Source organism: Scyliorhinus canicula, chromosome 10 (assembly GCF_902713615.1).
Source record: "Scyliorhinus canicula chromosome 10, sScyCan1.1, whole genome shotgun sequence".
Classification (NCBI taxonomy): Eukaryota; Metazoa; Chordata; class Chondrichthyes; order Carcharhiniformes; family Scyliorhinidae; genus Scyliorhinus; species Scyliorhinus canicula.
In genome coordinates this window covers 69,558,730-69,579,259 of record NC_052155.1, presented here as the reverse complement: position 1 = coordinate 69,579,259, position 20,530 = coordinate 69,558,730, and the positions used below count along the sequence as shown (strand labels likewise).

At 48.9% G+C, this 20,530-nt stretch overlaps 1 protein-coding gene across 8 annotated transcripts in view; it reads left to right on the top strand.

The window, feature by feature from the left end:
• LOC119972445 (RNA-binding Raly-like protein) overlaps positions 1-20,530 on the top strand; it is a 1,269,223-nt gene that overhangs the window by 319,720 nt on the left and 928,973 nt on the right. The window lies entirely within an intron of this gene.

Here is a 20,530-nt window from a genome sequence, read left to right as displayed (position 1 = left end):
AGGACCTCGGAGCAATCGTTTGCAGCATTCCTGATCGCGGGAAGAAATGCTCAACAGCAGTGACCTGCTTTAAAAATGCCGGACGCCACTGGCTTTCAAGAGTGCCGGCCACACTGCATATGTGTGCCCCCTCAGCAAGATGTAGCAGTGCACAGGAACCCAGCGGGCCCCAGGACCAGATTAGTTTTTTAAATCAATGGAGTCTTACCGCCAGAAGAGGTGGCAGAGAGCAAGTCACACGCCTCGTGTACTGACGTCACGTGCTCTTGCCGCAAAATCACGGAGGAAAGATTCCTCCATTTTGTAGCTGCAAGCAAGCAACAGGACTGTGTGAAGAACTGAAGATGGATCATTTTGTAATAAAGAGAAGCGGGCCAGAGACACAAACAGGCTCACAACTAATAATAATAATATTATTATAAATCTGCTGGAGATAGCACCCAACAGAATCCAGGGCATGACAAAGCAGCGCTGATGTGATCCCGTTGGAACTTGGGCCAAGCTCACGGCTTTTGTCCAGTCCCGACCTGTACCTGGGATCCAGCAGGTTCAATATTCGGGTGGATTGCATGTCTGTGACCAACCCGCCTCCCCTTCTCCCATTCTGAAGTTTTGCCTGCACCGCCATCACGCCCCTGCTGTTTGCAAACAGCCCACCCCTCCATAGAGCAAAGTGTCCCTTATTTTTTCGACAGGAGCTGTTCACCTGGCCTATATCATCTGGAAGCACAGTAGTAGTTTTCATGTGTACCTCTGTGACATCATCAGTCTTCACCTAATCTGCTGCTAAAATCCACAACTCCCACACTTGAACTGGAGTATTTATGTCCCAGAGGTCCCTGGCTTAAGGGTATGGCTCCACACCTCTCATCTAAGGAGCCTTACTCGGGTGAGGCCACAAGGAATCAGAGTTTGCAGATCCCTTGGCCTCCGGTCAGGTTATAACAATCAGTCTTGTTCACCTTGTATGTTCCTGTTGTTATCTGGTTCTCCTTTGTCCCCAAAATCCATCCTTAGGAGCTTATTGTTCCCTACAAAATGTTTGAAGTATAGTATCTACCTACGATGTGTACATTGATGCGCATATTGATCTTGTCACAGATCACATGATGCTACGTTAACTCATACATTTCACGAGTGAGTCATTGGGCATGATTCACCTAAAATATTTTTCTAAGTGTAATTTTGGACATATTTGGTGGGGTGTTTCCTATGGCTTTTTGGGTGAGATCCAGACCTGGATTTAAGTCTTTTTTGGTGCCCTTGGGGAGTTTGTCCCTGGTCTAGTCCACACTTTGAAATGTTCCTGTTATGGGGAGCTGAACTCATCAGCAAGACCGGTTCCTCAAAGGCTGGAGCGCCATTTTGAAAGCGTGCCATAATCTCCACGTGAGCTGGATCGTCTCCCGCACCCCATTCCAAGAAAAATGCTAACCCCCCCCGTAGACATTGGCATCACACCCCCAACCCCACCCACCCAAGTGAGAACACCCAGCTATTGAGTTGCTGGGGCTCCCCCCCCCCCCCCCTTCCCCCCCCCCCCCCCCCCCCCCCCCCCCCCCCCCCCCCCCCCCCCCCCCGGCACCCTTTACAGATCTCCCAACCCCATTTCCACCCCCCACCGCCTTTCAGGAACCCCCCTTCACTCAACCAACCTCTAAGAGGCCCCTTCATACCTCACCATCACAACCCCCTCCCCACTGTTCATACGCCCCCTCATCAGCTCTTTCATGGGCATGGTCCCCCTCAGGCCCCGATCCTTGGCAGTACCAACTTGGAACCCAGGCACCCTGGTAATGCCAGTCTGTCACCCAGGTCATGCCCCAGCGTGGCCAAATGGGCACACTACCAGAGCCAGGTTGGCACTTCCATAGTGCCCGGTTAGCACTGTCAGGGTGTCCAGGTGTCAGGGTTCTACCCTGCTCTGTCCCTGACCACCTGGAAGGCCTCCAAGACCACAGGATCGGTCCATGTTTGTGGAAACCAGTACATAATCAGTGCCTGGCTGGGACCTTCTTGTGCGGGCGGTGACTACGGGGTGCCGGGTGAATGCGGCATCGGCATATTTTGGCTCATTTAAATATCATTATCTGGATCACGTCCAGCGAGGGCATAGAATCCCTACAGTTTAGAAGGAGGCCATTTGGCCCATCTGCACCGACCCTCTGAAAGAGAACTCTACCCTATCCCTGTAACCCCTCCTAACCTGCACATTCCTAGATAATAAGGGGCTATTTAGCATGGCCAATCCACTTAATCTGAATATTTTTGAACTGTGGAAGGAAACTCACGCAGACATGGGAAGAATGTGCAAACTCCACACAGTCACCCATGGCCAGAATTGAACCCAGGTCCTTGGCGCAAACCACTGCCATCATGCCACCCATTATCCAGATCCCCCCAGGCATAGTGAGTTGGATGACCCTTGATAGACCTGGCACGAAGTCTGATTTGGCCCTCTCCCCGGATTCACCCATCATGCCCAGCTCTGTGCTGGGTGGAATGCGGAGGCTGAAACATGCCCATTGGCTGTGATTTACATTCCCGATGTGCCAGGCAGGTTCAATGACAGGAGTGTAAAATATTGTGGGAAGAGCCAACTCGAGTTTAACGTTGATGTAAATGCATGAAGTGATTATCCCCTTCCCCCCGTTTAATGTCAAGAACATCAATTGCATGAATTGACATACCATTATCAGCCTCTACATCCGAATCATCCACCTCCCCACATCATCAGAACATCCATTCACGTCACTGTAGCGGTAGAACAGCGTGAAACCCGCTGGGTCTCCCAGGGAAGCTCAAGGAAGTGCATTGCTGAGGGAGACCCTTGCAGTGTCCAGATAATGCCGGGAGGATGCAAGTGGGATTCCAGGATGAACCCCTTTGTGCTCGGGTGGCCTTTACAAATGCCACTTCGATCCTCGGGTTACTAAGTTGTTTGCGGGTCATGCAAATCAGAATCACCCCCGTCAACGAGACATGATGGGACCTGCCCCTTGATGGTTTTCCCCCCCCCAAGTCCTGCACCATACGGTGGAGAAAGTCACTGCTGCTGTCGGTGGCTTCAATGCGGCTTTTCCTGTCCACTGACGGCCTTTGGCCGATTTCCAGGAAAATCTCGTCCATTGTTTGGCCGAGGAGTGTGGATAGCCAATTGAACGCTAGCATTGCTGGCTTTGACTTGATAATATTTAAAGAGAGGAGAAGTATTTTTGTAAAAACAAAAAATGCTGGAAATGCTCAGTAAATCAGGTGGCATGTTTGAAGAAAGAAACAGTTAACATTTCAGGTTGATGACCTTCCCTCAAAACTGAGGAACGTTAGAAAGATAATAATTCTTTTTTTTTAAATTTAGAGTACCCGATTCATTTTTTCCAATTAAGGGGCAATTTAGCATGGCCAATTCACCTACTCTGCACACCTTTTGGGTTGTGGGAGCGAAACCCACGCAAACACGGGGAGAATGTGGTAATGGGACAAGAAACATAATGAGTGGGACCCACCATCCCGGCAGCCGGCTAGTGGGGTTTCCCATTGTGGCCACCTCCAAGCCATCGGGAAATCCGTGGGCGTGAGTGCACTGCCAATGAAGCGGAAGATCCCACCAACAGAGGATCTCGCCCAAAGTACGTCTTTAGGGGATGTGAATGGTAGAATGATAGTAGTATGTCTTAAAGAGGAGCACAACAGTAAAAACAGAACCTGGATAGCAAAAGGAAACAAAGTGGGGCAAGAGAGTTTTAAATTGTTGAACTTAGTGTTGTGAATCCTGAAATCTATAAAGTGTCTAATTGAATGCTGAGACATTTGGGGATGGGATTTGCTGTTTCAGAGAATAATTGTTGATGCCGGTACTAACATAGAACAGTATAGCACAGAACAGGCCCTTCGGCCCTCAATGTTGTGCCGAGCAATGATCACCCTACTCAAACCCACGTAACCACCCTATACCCGTAACCCAATAACCCCCCCTTAACCTTACTTTATTAGGACACTAAGGGCAATTTAGCATGGCCAATCCACCTAACCCGCACATCTTTGGACTGTGGGAGGAAACCGGAGCACCCGGAGGAAACCCACGCACACACAGGGAGGATGTGCAGACTCCGCACAGACAGTGACCCAGGCGGGAATCGAACCTGGGACCCTGGAGCTGTGAAGCATTTATGCTAACCACCATGCTACCGTGCTGCCCAAAATTTAAATTCTACTAGCTGCCATGGTAGGATTTGAACCTATGTACCCCAGAGCATGAATATTCTTCACTTGCCTTTGGATTACTAGTCTAGTAACATTACCACTACACCACCATCTCACCTTAAATGAAATGGAGAATGCGGGCATCGATCCCACTATCTCTCACATGCTAAGCAAGCGCTCTACCATTTGAGCTAATTCCCCCAACCTAACTGAATCGGTGGACCTTATGACAGCAAAATTGGCTCCAATCGGGAGGAATTCAACAACTGTTAATGGGCTAGCACCAGTGCCACATGGAGCTGAATCGATTCCAATGGAAAACAGTGTCTGATTTGCCAGGGTCGAGATTGACAAGAGGCTGAGAAGCTGCAGCCACATATAAGCACTCCACTCCCACTCATCATGATGGTAGCACGGAGAGCACTGGTTCTCAGAGGCTGAGCTTGAGACCCTGCTAGACGCTATGGAAGTGGGGCGGGCTACCCTGCACCCCGGGGTGCGAAGGAGGTTGCCATCACAAGGTTGACGACACTGACGTCCCGATACAACTGACCCCAACACCCGCCACCATCCCAGAGACACTCACCTCGGTTGGGCACCTTAATGAAGAGGTTCCTGGACCGCACTCTGGTACGCACCATTCACCTGCTGCGATACATCTGCTGGACGTAGGAACCCCCGAGGAGGCAGACGGCCAGAGGGTGGCCCAACCCCAGGGACTAGCTGCCGTCCAGACAGGTTTCGGGCTTCTGGAACGGGCGGTTCCATCAATAGTGGAGATGCATTTGCAGCCCCAGGGATGACATGAGGGGGTGTCAGCAAAGATCCAGTGCGTGCAGATGGAGGAGTCCAACTCTCTTCAGGGGCAGGATGTTCTCCCGACCATGCCTGCCACCCAGGCCAACACTGCAATGGTAGCATCCGGGGTGGAGGCCTTGGGAGCGAAGGTATCGGCCATAGGTCAAGATGTTCAAGGCCTGGGGCACTCTATTTGGGTGGTGGCCGAGGCCCAGGAAAGCACTTCTCTGTCATAGGCAGCCATCTACCAGAGCCACCTGGACATTGCAGCGGGGCTCCAGACCATGGTCCAGTCACAACGGGTCATGGCTGAGGGCGTTCGTGGCATTGCCTGGGTACTGGCTGATGTGACACAAATCAGAGGGCGGCGGCACAGTCAGCGGCTGATGTAGCGCAGACCCAGAAGGTGGTGGCACAGTCACCGGCTGATGTAGCGCAGACCCAGAAGGTGGTGGCACAGTCACCGGCTGATGTAGCGCAGACCCAGAAGGTGGTGGCACAGTCACCGGCTGATGTAGCACGGACCCAGAAGGTGGTGGCACAGTCACAGGGTGATGTGGCACAGTTCCGGAAGAAGGTGGTGGCACAGTCACCAGCTGATGTAGCACGGACCCAGAAGGTTGTGGCACAGTCACCGGCTGATGTAGCGCAGACCCAGAAGGTGGTGGCACAGTCACCGGCTGATGTAACACAGACCCAGAAGGTGGTGGCACAGTCACAGGGTGATGTGGCACAGTTCCGGAAGAAGGTGGTGGCACAGTCACCGGCTGATGTAGCGCAGACCCAGAAGGTGGTGGCACAGTCACCGGCTGATGTAACACAGACCCAGAAGGTGGTGGCACAGTCACAGGGTGATGTGGCACAGTTCCGGAAGAAGGTGGTGGCACAGTCACCGGCTGATGTAGCGCAGACCCAGAAGGTGGTGGCACAGTCACAGGGTGATGTGGCACAGTTCCGGAAGAAGGTGGTGGCACAGTCACCGGCTGATGTAGCGCAGACCCAGAAGGTGGTGGCACAGTCAGCGGCTGATGTAGCGCAGACCCAGAAGGTGGTGGCACAGTCACAGGGTGATGTGGCACAGTTCCGGAAGAAGGTGGTGGCACAGTCACCGGCTGATGTAGCGCAGACCCAGAAGGTGGTGGCACAGTCACAGGGTGATGTGGCACAGTTCCGGAAGAAGGTGGTGGCACAGTCACCAGCTGATGTAGCACGGACCCAGAAGGTGGTGGCACAGTCACCGGCTGATGTAGCACAGACCCAGAAGGTGGTGGCACAGTCACCAGCTGATGTAGCGCAGACCCAGAAGGTGGTGGCACAGTCACCGGCTGATGTAGCATGGACCCAGAAGGTGGTGGCACAGTCACCGGCTGATGTAGCATGGACCCAGAAGGTGGTGGCACAGTCACCGGCTGATGTAGCATGGACCCAGAAGATGGTGGCACTGTCACAGGGTGATGTGGCAGAGTTCCGGAAGAAGGTGGTCTGCTCCCTGTGCTCCATGGTCATGAGCATGCGGACCTTGGTCAAGACGAGAGCGGGCCTCGAGTCATGGCGGCGCCAGGTAGCGGAGGTGCCTCAGGAGTTAGATCCGCCTGCGCACCCATTCCATGGAGTAGCCCGGGGGCCATCGGGAACCCATGAGGAAAAGGCAATGGGACCCGTACCAGTGACTCACGCATGGGAGGGGCCGGACCACCTCAGTGCCTCCGACTCCATCCATTATCCCTGTGGATGGGTTTAGGTCAGGGACCCAGTTTATCTAGTGCTCACTGCTCCATCTCTTTCCACCCCATACCTCCCCACCCCATACTGGCTCCACCTCCGCCACCCCAATCGTTCAGTGGAACCATGTGATGGAATGGCCAGCTCGCATGCAGGAATTACTCAGGTTGACGGTGGAAAGTGCTACAGTGGGCGGGAGTCAGGCATTGTCAAATGGTGCAGAGCACCTGAGCTCATCGCAGAGCGGGCCGTCATCACCCTCCATCCCATGGACCAGTCCCGCTGCTACTGCCAATCCAGGGCCCACACCCTGTAGTGTGGCAGGTTGGAATCATGGAGGGGTTGCAAGGAGCAGGAGAGGGCGCAGGTAGGGTGTTTATGGGCGGCAGGTGGGGCATCCATACACCCGGTGTCACTCTGCGCAACCACAGGCCACGGTGGGCGGTTAGTGGGTGTGCAGCAAGAATGGCTTGCTGGCCCCGGCAACGGCCTGGACACCCCTGTCCCCTGGGGGTCATCCCCCACCCTGTCACCCTCCACTGCCCCCCCCCCCCCCCCCCCCCCCGGGGCTGGCAGACATTTCCTCCCCACCGCCAGTCAGCCCTGCCATTGTCCAGCCCAGCAGCCCATGGTCATGCTCCTGCATCCTCTCTCTCTCCCTCATTCGCCATGGTACTGTTTCTCGATGTTTACAAGTGAAACATGGCATCGGTAATTCCTTCCGGTGAGGCGGGCATCGTGGAGGCCCCGGAGAATACCGGGTCAGGCCCATTAATGATATGTATACAGCGTTTACTGTATGTACGGAGTAGAATGCACTGAAGCGCTTTCGAAGCACTGGAGCATGGCATGGCGCCCCCCCACGATTTTGGCCTCACGACCGATTCGATTCCCCGCCCAATCAACTTTTCCAATTTCGGCAAAGGCCGATGGAGAATCCCGCCCTTGATTCTGCCGGACAGAGATCTACATTGTCAAAGCTCGTTGTCTTGCCAGTGATTCTAATTAGTAAACATGAATCATTTTACTTTGGGTCTTAGTCTGACCCTTTTGTGTGATAATCTAGTGTCTGGATTTTACCATTCTTTAGCCAGCATATTAAGTAAGAACCGGCGACATGGGGGGAGGGGGAGGGGGGGGGGGGGGGGGGGGGGGGGAGGGGAGGAGGGGGGGGTGGCCTTGGTGGGCCGGGCGATGGGGGGTAGCCTTGGTGGGCCGGGCGATGGGGGGTGGCCTTGGTGAGGTGGGGGGTGGGAGGGGGAACGATTTGTGTAGAGGCAGCAGTCATGCTAAGCTAATGGAGGGATACTGCTTTCAAGCTTTTGGGAGATGCTAAGAAATGGATAATACAAATGTGGATAAAATACATAAAAGACTGAAATATTGCATGAAAATAAGGATGTAGTAACAGTCATGAAAATAGAGTTTTGTCAAAAGTAGAGTGAAGAGTGTAAAGCAGAAAGCTTATGAGAAAATTGCAGATAAGAGCTGACCGTGCCAAGAGTGACATTGTATAAATACTGAATTGTACGAAGGATGATGAGGGATGACAGTGTAATGTGTAAGTGCAGAGATAAGTAAGGAGCCTAGAAAAAAATACTTATAGCACACAAAAGGGAGTTTAAAACCTATCAAAAACATATGTTAGCTATTTCCTATCAAATGAAAGTAAAATGCACCAGATACATTGCAGTCTTCAGTGAGCCTTTGAAGATTGGGCTATATCATTCCCATAAATAACTGGCAGCCAAATAGAAAACAGGGAAATCACGGAAGAGCATGTCTTACTTTTTGAAGACAAAAGCATGCATTAGTAGATGCCACAGGAGCAGTGGATCAGTGTTCACTTTGCGTCCCCCACCAGTACTCAGGTTTAAGAACATAAGAACTAGGAGCAGGAGTAGGCCAGCTGGCCCCTCGAGCCTGCTCCGCCATTCAATGAGATCATGGCTGATCTTTTGTGGACTCAGCTCCACTTCCGGCCCGAACACCATAACCCTTAATGCCTTTATTCTTCAAAAACTATCTATCTTTACCTTAAAAACATTTAATGAAGGAGCCTCAACTGCTTCACTGGGCAAGGAATTCCATATATTCACAACCCTTTGGGTGAAGAAGTTCCTCCTAAACTCAGTCCTAAATCTACTTCCCCTTATTTTGAGGCTATGTCCCCTAGTTCTGCTTTCATCCGCCAGTGGAAACTACCTGCCCGCATCTATTTTATCTATTCCCTTCATAATTTAAAATGTTTCTATAAGATCCCCCCCTCATCCTTCTAAGTTCCAATGAGTACAGTCCCAGTCTATTTAACCTCTCCTCGTAATCCAACCCCTTCAGCTCTGGGATTAACCTAGTGAATCTCCTCTGCACACTCTCCAGCGCCAGTACGTCCTTTCTCAAGTAAGGAGACCAAAACTGAACACAATACTCCAGGTGTGGCCTCACTAACACCTTATACAATCGCAGCATAACCTCCCTAGTCTTAAACTCCATCCCTCTAGCAATGAAGGACAAAATTCCATTTGCCTTCTTAATCACCTGTTGCACCTGTAAACCAACTTTCTGTGACTCATGCACTAGCACACCCAGGTCTCTCTGCACAGCAGCATGCTTTAATATTTTATCGTTTAAATAATAATCCCGTTGCTGTTATTCCTACCAAAATGGATAACCTCACATTTGTCAACATTTGTCAACATTGTATTCCATAATTCCATTTGTTTGCCTGGGGAAAGCTAATGATTCTATCAGCAGACTAAATTCCAAAGGAAACTTCATGAGAAGAGTCCACACAAGGCATCCTAGTCAGTCCCAAAGCCGAAAGGAACAATGAAAAACTACCCCAAGATTAAATTGCAGTCAGGTCCACTCTCCGAATGTTCCAACTAAACGTTGAGGGCTTGTCGGCAGCCAAGCCAAGCCTCATTGGAGTCCTTGGTACTTAACACAACATTGATATCATTTATCTACAAGAAACCACATCAGAACAGAAGAAGAGGACTATTCCATCAAATACAATGATCTCCTGTGCTGCCAACCCATGCCAAACCTGGGCATGCCACCTACCTCCCAACTGACATTGCTCAAGCAAATCATCTGGCAATGACAGATATCTCTGATATTTTGCGATTGGTGGATTCCACAAAGCTAATGTGTACAAGCCCCCAAAACCAGCTGGGAGCAACAAAGCAACCTCCACGGTAATCATTACTAGAACATCACATTCAACACCACCCCCTTGGCTCCCTGACTGGCAAACATTGCTCCTCCACATATCTGCTGACTTGCAACAACCCACAAAATGATAGAAAAAGTTGGTAATGTCCCTCACCTGCCACTTCGTGCTGATTTATTCAGCCCACCCAAGATATGAGTCGCATCATAAAGGCCAAACTGGAAAAACCCTCCCCAGCAGGACTTCAACACAAATTCCACTTGGACAAATAAATGGGAATCATTGGACGTGAAAAATAAGTACCTGGCCTCAAACCCAACCCAACAGTTACATGGCTTCAACCTTCCAATAAAAGAGGGTCCATCGTCATGGGTTCAGGACCAGCTAGAGCAGATAGGGAATTAGTGTCAGCTCCTATGTGTCTGTCGGAGAGGGCAAACTAAGCACCACCAATTTCCCAGCAACCGATGGAAAGAATCACATGACAATATTTCACTTTTTACTGTAACAAGCTAAAATTAACATCAACCAAATGCTATTTAAAATCCACGAAAACACAGTTTTTTCGTTAACTGAATCGTAGTAACCAGTCAGTCTTATGTCTCTGGTGAGCAAAATAAAGGATTCTGATAGATAGGGGCCGGGATTCTCCGATCCCCCGCCGAGTCGGAGAATCACCGGGGGGGCGGGCAAGATTCATGCCACGCCGCTCCGACACCATTGTGCTGATTCTCGGGAGCCTGCAGAATCGCCGCCGCGCCGGTCAAGGGCTTCACCCAACGTACTTCTTCCGGGGTTCTTGAGATCCCCCTCACTCCAGCCTGGGCAGCTTGGCAATGTCAATGTACCTTAGCACTCCCTCTGGCATCTGGGCAACTTGGTACTTCCAGCCTGGCCACACTGGCAGTGTCAAGATACCCAGATGCCAGGGGAAGTGCCATTGTACCACCCTGCCTCCACCATGGAGGCTTCAGCTCTCCAGTGAGGTCTCCAATGTGTCATTACGACTAGTTTACCACTTTGTGAACCAGTTCCAAATGGCAACCATTTGAGGTCTTGCTGGCCTGGCCGGTGAATCCCGGGCTCCGGGTGAATTGCTTATTTAAATATACATGCCTGGATCTCGCCCAGTGAGATCCAGATCACGATGCGCCACGTGACTCCATTTAATCTCGTTAGGCGTTGTGCGAATGACGAAACTCGACGCAGTCCTCTCGCGAGATTTAACGGATTCGCCCCGACAGAAAATCAGATGCGCTGAGGCCACTGAATCACACCCTAGGTTTCAAGGCACTCTCAGCTCCCAGCAGACTCACTTCTTCCCAGTCATATCTTCCAGTGTACTTGCAAAAGTATTCTCTTGAAATGGAGTAACCCTGAACAGATTCCCACCAGCAAAGCCCATCTCAGTGAATCCTCGTTTCTTTAGTCCCATTAGTTGTGTTCCCTTCCTTTTGAATGGAAAAATAACTTTTAAAAGTATTCAGCTTAGCTATTAATGAGTTCAGCCTGTTCTTCACAGCAACAAAAAAGGCTGCCTCTCTCCACACATCCGTCCTGTTTCTCTGCGTTTTTGTGTCTTCACAAAAGCAGCTTTCCGCTCTCAGGTGTCACAAAATGAAATGTCTCAATACATTTCAATTGAAGATCACATTGGCCTGGAAGGGGGGGTTGGATTAGTATGATCACCACATCCATTCCAGGACATCCTACGTCATCTTAAGTTAAAAAAAAAGACAACCAGCTTGTAAACTCTTGCATGTGTAACAAGGCGTAGGTGCACTGCCAGCGGAGCGGAGGATCCACCGGTGGAGTATTCCATTGCTTTTATTTTCAGAACTCTTTTCACTGTTAATTGAAAAGCTGTTTTTTGCTGGCTGTTAATGGGTTAATAATAAAGTTTGTTTTGATATAAAAGATCTCATAGTTGTCAATAGAATCATTCCTGGAGCAAAGTATCCTTTCCTCACAGTTTACAAATTGAAAAATTGTTGGAGTTTTGTTCGGTTTCCGAATATAAATGGGGCGGAATTCTCCGCTCCCGCGATAAATCGGGAAGGCCGTTGTGAAATCGGCCGAGTTTCATGACGGCCTCGGAGGCTGCTCCAATCACCTAATTCACCCCCACTCGGGGGGCTAGGAGCGGCGCTCCGTAACTCTCGCCCGCCGGGCCTTGACGCTTGCGCCGAGAATGACGAGACGGTGGCGCCTAAGTGACGTCAGCCGCGCATGCGCAGATTGGACAGCTCCAACCCGCGCATGCGCGGCTGACGTCATGGCGGCTGACGGCTCAAACCCACGCATGCGAGGTTGCCGTCTTCCCCTCCGCTGCCCCGCAAGACTTGGCGGCTTGATCTTGCGGGGCGGCGGAGGGGAAAGAGTGCATCGCTTTGAGGCGCCGGCCCGACGATCGGTGGGCACCGATCGCGGGCCAGTCCCCTCCCGAGCACGGCCGTGGTGCTCACTCCCCTCTCCGCGCCCCACAAGCCTCAAACCAGCATTTGGCGCCCATGTTCACAACGGCAGCGACCGGGTGTGGTTACCGCCGTCGTGAACCAGTCGGGAACGGCACCCATCCGGGCCGGAGAATCGCCGGTCGCCGTGAAAAACGGCGAGCGGTGATTCCTCCGAGTGGGGGGTGGGAGAATCGCGGGGGGCGCCAGGGGGGCGTGTCGTGGATCGCCCGGCACTCCCGCGGTTCTCCCATCCGGCGTGGGGAGCGGAGAATTCCGCCCCATGAAGTCTGGGTACCATTACAAGAGATAGACTCAGGATTCCTCAGTTGGTTGTACACAAGTGAATAAGGTAGACCACTGGTGGATTTTGTCCACCAATCGGAATGGATGGGTGCTTGGCTTTGCAGCTGTGGGTGACTTTATGGTGTTAGGGTGTAATCAACTGGGTGCACATGGTGGTCAGCTCTGCTCAAATCCAGCAGGATATGCAAACCGCAGAGCTTCCACTCCCATCAATTTGCAGCTGCTTTGCAACCATAAGAAAAGATTTATGAAAGTGTGCATGTGATTCCCAGTTCAAGCAACCTCATGCCTTTGAACCTGCAAGCAGACATAAGCAGTGACTACAAAGAGAAAAATAATATCCCCTTCAAACTTGAAAATTATCCCCTGAGACGTTCAATAGAAAATGCTCATTGGCAGCACAACAGCCATATAATAACCGGATAAAGAGGCAATGGCATAATGGTATTATCATTGGACTACCAATCCAGTGAACCCGGGGTAATGCTCTGGGAACTCGGGCTTGAATCCCACCATGGCAGATGGTGACATTTGAATTCAATTGAAAAACCCTGGAATTAGAAGTCTGATGGTGACCATGAAACCATTGCTGGTTGTTGTAAAGATCCATCTGGTTCACTGATGTCCTTTAGGGTAGGAGACTTGCTGCCATTACTTGGTCTGACCTACACCTGACTCCAGATCCATAGCATCTCTTAAAATGCCCTCTGAAATGCCAAGGTTCAAAACCAATTAGGGATGAGCAATAGATGCTGGCCCAGCCAGCAATGCCCACATTCCATGAATGAGTAGAAAGAAAATGTGCCATTGAGCATGGGATTGGCAGGATCAGGGTACACTTCAGACACATGGTCAATCTTGGAGGCGCCTTTCAGTATTCAACAACTGGTCATGGTGAGCTGCATGCTGCACCATAACTCAACAACAATTGACTTGCTTAGATGAGGAGAGGAGAAAATTGGGGGAGGCAAATAGAGATCAAACAAAAAGAGGCAAAATCTTCTATCTCTCTCTCATTTATTGTCCGTCAGCTTTGCATATATTTTATCATATCAACTTTAAATAATTATGTTCATCCTCCAACATGTATGCACAAATCAGCACTGCAAACCAGGCTTGTTCTGACATTTTTCTTTCACAACAAAGCTGTTTGTGTCAGAGCTAAAATTAAATACATATTTAATTTTCAACTGTTATTAGGTAATAAAGTCGGAATGTTTTAAAAATAAAACTGCCAGCTTATCTGCTGATAACAGAGACACCAGTAAGCACTTTATTTAACTGTTTGCTTCTAAGAAGCACTGGCAGAATTTTGCCAGAAGGTAATTTTGTCTTGTATAAAGTGATTTATGCATGTACTTTGAGCCTTTGCAATGCAGTCCCCAGTGCTTCAAGCATTGCTGAAGATCATTACTGAAACTACCAACGTCCACACTTCTTTGCACTGGTTAATAGGCCATAAGCAAAAGCTCATTGAGCTCACTGTCATTTCATAGCCTAAGTGAATAATCTTCAGTACTCCGTGAGGGATCAGTCACTGACTGATGGTTGAACAAAAGACACATGGCGCAATGCTGTTTAAATGCCCCTGGCATACATACGATGCAGCATAGATTTGGTCTACATAGCAGAAGACAAAAGATCAGAATAAGAAAGTGCATTTACCGGAAAAGCACCTTTGTACTGATGACACTTTGTGTGCTTTATTAGGAAAATCAAATGTCGGTGAACTGTGTTGCACGGAGTAATTGGTGCAAGCTCGGAATTAAATGGGTGACCGAGGGGTGATGGTTATGGGAAGAGTGCTGACGTTCTTTGAATGCTAGAAATAACAGCACATACTTCTGTTCTAATCCACCCAGCCGATGTGAAAGGGGGGAGATGTATGGCACTACAATAAAAATTCAAAGGAATTTTTTTTCAGCCTTGCATTCACTTGGTATGAATACAATCAATTGCATTTTCTGTGATTGTAGATAAGTAGCACAGGTTTGCTGTGGCATATGTGGTGACCAGCACCCTAAACCGCTTGGGGGCAAAATTGAGTTCAGAAACACCTGCTTTTTAGGATGCCTCAAGTGCTGTTAGGCTTCTAAAATAGCATACTTGGTACATATATATATTTCTAACATGAAGTATTCCAGACCTCATTTTGGTTAAGGCGGCAAGGCATGCACAGTTAATGTTCTCTGGAAGTATGCAGACTTACACATCAGCATGCAAAACTGAATTGGCGCAGTATTGGCCTTTTGGGAAACCACGTTCCAGGGAAAGTCACCTCTTAATTTTGTGCAGCTGAACACTTGCTGAGCAGAATGGATGCCCCAGCCATGATATTTAAAGGGATCATCAACTACTCACAGTAATTTGTTGGTTTATTTTTTTCAGCACTTGATACAATTCTACATGCGTTCTGGTGCTTTCTACAGCTGTTTCAAAATTCAGAAGTAGAGTGTTGTGGTAGGTGCCGAAGTTCTTTTTGCTGACTTCAAGGCTTTCTTACAAATCAGTTGCTCCCAGACTCTGATGCACCTGTAGATCTTCAGAGCAGGGTAGGCTGCTAAAGAGCGAGGAGGAGCGGGGCATACAGGCTCTCAGCAAGATGCCATGTACACCCAGTGTTCAAAGAGCAATGCTTCGCCCTGAACCTCACTGGCAACCAATGTTTCAGATAGCTGCACTTCATTAACAAGGTCATAACTGAAATATGCCACATTGGCCAGCCACAACTCCAATCTCTGAGCAGGGCAAGGACTGCATTGCCATTGGCTGCAAAGGTGACCAAGTTTATGAACTTTCGCCATCTAACTCCTTCCAGGCTGACACTTTAGATTTGAGCAACATTTCTCAGTTTGCAGGGGATTGTTGTAGTCGATAGTTGCAAGAGGGAGGTTACTGAGTCTTTCTAATCAAACGGAACTAACTACAATTTATTCCTTGTCAGGGATAAATATACAGAGTGAGCACAAGAGTTTGCAAGGACTGCAGGTTCACCATGATGCAGTCTTCCATTGTCTGTTTTTGTGTACTGCAGTGCTAATTCCGTAGTATGTGAGCTTAGGCTGCAAATCATGTGGGTCAATGCCCAGCTTTCTGGCAGCAGTTATGATGCCTTCATTCATGTGCCAGCTCCATTTCAAGCATTATGGATAGATGTCCACTAGGTAACTAAGGCTGTCCACTGACCATGTCTGTTGATTTTGGTTTACTTAATAATAATAATAATCTTTATTGTCACATGTTGGCTCACATTAACACTGCAATGAAGTTACTGTGAAAAGCCCCGAGTCACCACATTCCGCCGCCTATTCCAGTCCACAGAGGGAGAATTCAGAAAGTCCAAATTACCTAACAGCGCATCTTTCGGGACTTGTGGGAGGAAACCAGAGCACCCGGAGGAAACCCACGCAGACAAGGGGAGAACGTGCAGACTCCGCACAGACAGTGACCCAAGCCGGGAATCGAACTGGGACCCTTTAACTGTGAAGCAACAGAGCTACCCACTGTGCTACTATGACACATGTGAGAGATAGAACAGACCATCGGCACACTGAAGCAATATTACCGCGGTCTCTGGAGGAGACCTGTGGTCTTGAGCTGAATGGGTTTGAAGATTTGTGGTGTTTTTGCTGCTTGCTGTACATTTTGCATTAATTCTGGAAGCTAGCATCACCATTCAGCTCAGAAGCGGAAAAGCAAGAGGAAGAGGAAAATGAGGAAGAAGAAAAGGTGGAAGAGAAAGAGAGTCTGCAACCTAGACAGCCCCATTCTTCCCGGGCTGTAGATGAAGAACCAATTCAAGCATGATACCAGTAACCTCAATCCCAATACCCCGGTCACCATAATCTCCCAAATGCCTTAGCTTCCCTTCGTATAGTTATCAATGTAAAAATAAAAGTTGTCACAAAATGTACATTCCAAACCCAAGCTATAAAATAAATGATGCCTTAGTGTATATAAACTTAAACTGAGTACACTTTGCATTCCTTTAGTGTCTGGCTGTGTGGCGGTACCTGTGCTCATGCTCCTACAGAGTGCTACTCCAGCAGCTGCAGCCTGGCTAGTGGAAGGCTGCTCTTTTTCTGTGGAGGAGACTGAAGGTGGACTTGAAGAACAAACTTCAGCAGCTCTGAGCCAAGAAAGGCCAACTTCAGGCTACACACGCCAGCATAGGTGGCAGCAGTTTGAGCTGGCTGACTGAAATACAATAAGTACCAAGAACAACAAGGGTGGCATTATTGCACAGTAGTTCGCACTGCTGCCTCACAGCATCAGCAACCCAATTCAGGCCTTGGGTGACTGTGTGGAGTTTGCACTTTCTCCCATGTCTGCTAGGGATTCCTCTGGGTGCTCCGGCTTCATCCCTCAGACAACCATGTGCAGGTTAGGTGCATTGGCCATGCTAAATTGCCCCTTAGTGTCCAAAATTGTGCAGATTAGGTAGGAGTATGGGGATTGGGGGAGGGGTGGGTGGCTGGAGTGGGCCTAGTTAGGGTGCTCTTTCAGAGGGTAGGTGCAGACTCGATGGGCCGAATGACCTTCTTCTGCACTGTATGTATTCTATGGGTGTCGTTATGAATGCGATCATCCCAGCCTTCTTCGAGGCTATGTCCAAAGTGGTGGGGGTGAGGGTGGAGCCATGCCCGATAGTGGCGGTCTTCGGGGTTTCAGACCAGCCAGATCTATTCCTGGGGAGGAGGGCGGACGCCCTTGCCTTTGCCTCCCTGATCGCCCGCCGTAGAATTCTGTTTGGCTGGCGGTCAGCAGCACCGCCCAGAGCTGCGGACTGGCTGTCCGACCTCTCGGAATCTCTCCAAATGGAGAAAATCAAATTTGCCATCCGAGGGTCGGACGACGGCTTCCACAGAACGTGGGAGCCATTCATGCAACTGTTCCGGGACCTATTTGTGGCCAATGTACAAGAGGAAGAATAGTCGGGGGAAGGTAGCGGGAGGGGGGGGGGGGCTACAGGTTCGTTACGGGGGTTCGATGGCTAGCTAAGGCCCAAAACCAAGCTAAATAAACATGTTGAGGGGGGGGGGGGGGGCGCAGTTACTACTACGAAGATGCTTACCTGTAAATATGTATGTTAATTTTTGCGTGTTTGTTTTTGTTTGTTTTTTTTTTTGTTTCTCTCTCCTAACAATTTGTAATTTGTTCAATATAAAATACGAAAACTGAATAAAAACATTTATATAAAAAAAAAATGAATGCGATCATCCTGAGAGCAGAGAGTTGTACCGTCTTCATCAGATCATTGCCACTCTCCCAAGGCAACACCTCAGTAATCCTAGTAACCTGCTGATGGACAGTTTGCAGTAAACACCGATATGCTCCGCCAAGGGGGAGGGCTCCAAGCTCTGAGCAAAGTCCTGTGCCAAGTTGGTTCTGAACTGCTTCAAATTTCTTGGCATTGAAGTCTGGCTTTCGTCCAGGCTTCCCAGCACACACAGCCCTATTGTGTATACCCATCAAACTGCTTCTGTAGCCTAGTCCAATGAAGTCCTCACCTGAGTTCTCGGTATAAGAACACATTTGTAACTTTGCCTTTGGGCAAGCTGGCAGCTCCACTATCCTTGTCCTCTACTGTAGCTGCCATGCATTTGTACCCATTATCTTACCACCTGCTGATTCCACCTCTGTGCTATCTTCTGAAATATGTGCAGTGTCAATACTTATCCTGGTGGCTCCAAATGTGAAAGCACTGTGTCTTTAACATCATTGGCCCTTGGCTCTGCCTTCGTTTTCTGGTCGGGCTGCACTTCTTGGGTACCTGAAATGTAAAAAGATGAAGTGGGAGGTTTGGGGTATGGTAGAGAAGAAAGTAAAAGGTGCATGCTTTCATCATCCACAGCCTGAGAGTCAGAAAATTATGTTATAGGGGAGATTTGATGTGAGAAGGAATATTAAGTATGTGGGCACCATTTTCAGTGAAATCAGCTCTGCTGCTGGCCACAGCATTGGCAGTGGACATTGATTCTGGCCAGCACTCCTCCAAGGGTATTAGAACAAATGAGTGCACCACTTCCCCTCCGTTTAGTTCCTGCCACTTCCAATTGTACGCCACCTTCTCCAGCAAGAGAGGGGGAATTGTGTCAGTGAATGGTGCAATATGGTTGGATGATGTGGTTGCCATGGTTGAATAGGCAAGCTGTGGGATATGGGCCTGAGGCTTGCAACAGCTTTGTTTTTATGAAAGTGGGGTGAAGCATTTAAATTATACATTTGAGACCTGATTGATGGTGATTGTTGGTGAGGGAGTGGTGAATTGAACAGTTGATGAGGCCAGTGGTGCAGTTTGGAAGATATGGCATTTGAAGACGCATTTACTGACCTTGCGGTCATAAAACTTCCTGTGGCACTTCATCCAGGTCACTGGTGTGACATAATACAATGTACAGCATGTGAAGAGTTAATGTTATGTTAAGCCTAGCCACTAGAGGGAGCGAAGGGACAGTACTATAAATTGCACTGGCTCTTGGGCCTTGGGGAGGGGATTAGATTTGGAGCTGAAGAAGGATATGGAACGCCCTGCCTGCAACAGTAGTAGACTCGCCAACTTTAAGGGCATTTAAGTGGTCACTGGATAGACATATGGATGAAAATGGAATAGTGTAGGTCAGATAGGCTTCAGATGGTTTCACAGGTCGGCGCAACATCGAGGGTCGAAGGGCCCGTACTGCGCTGTAATGTTCTATGTTCTATGTAATGTTCTATGTTCTATAAGATTCATAGTGTATTGCAGAGTTAGTTAAGATATAATAGTTATAGTTATTAGATAGAGATAGTGTTAGTGAGTGTAGTTTAATTCTTACATGTATGTTTGCTATTCCGAATAAGTGTTGAAGTCAAATTTAGTAGTGATAATAAAATTAGTTTAATTCTTCAAAACAGCTTTGTGTATTTTTGTGATCACTATGCCTTCCATCCTGGAAATCCCTCACAAAGATCACCACAACTGGGGCTAAACATCTGCTGAACATCATTTACCTCAGCAGCTATCCATCCCCACTGTTGTTTTATCATGTGTCTAGAGGGTATCCTTCCCCCATTCGAAGGACAGGACATCTCTGTTCCTTACCAACTCCTCCAGCAAGACTTACAGTGTAGCATCGGAAAACCTTGCTGCATGCTATCTCACATTGTTATTTTTTGCACACGCTATTCCAAATAATCTCAGCACCCCTGATGACCGCAACTTTAAGAGGTGCATTCTTTGTCAAAGCTGGAGAGGACTGGAAATAGGATCAGATTTATACTGTTGTGGTGGAGGGGTGTGGAGCAATAGGACTCAATAGAGTGCCAGCGATTGACAAAGATGTCATGGACAGAAAGACAAAGGGAATGTATGGTAGATATAATGACTAAGAAAAATGTTGATCATGGCACGTGAAGAGATTCCAAACAAACCTGCTGGACTTTAACCTGATGTTGTAAGACTTCTTACTGTGCCCACCCCAGTCCAACGCCGGCATCTCCACATCATTAAGAGATCAGAATGTGTTCAGAGCAGACAAACGTGTAAAGCAGACAAGGTAAGCAGTGTGCCAAAAGGCAACTATGAACAGAGAACAGATGGCCCAAGTGGGGTGGGGTAGGGGGAGGGGAGACAATGGTGAGGGAAAAGTGGATCAATGGAAGAAATGAAAATACATTGATCAAAATAAAGATGGGGTGAAAGTGAAGGAGAGAGATCACAGTGTGAAGTTGTTGAACTCAGAGTTAAATCGTGAGGCTGTAATGTGCTTAATCGGAAGATGAGGTGCTGTTCCTTCAGTTTGGGTTGGGCTTCACTGGAACAATGCAGCAGGCCAAGGATAGATGTGCGGACGTGAAAGCAAGGCGCTGAGTTAAAATGACAAGCCACAGGATG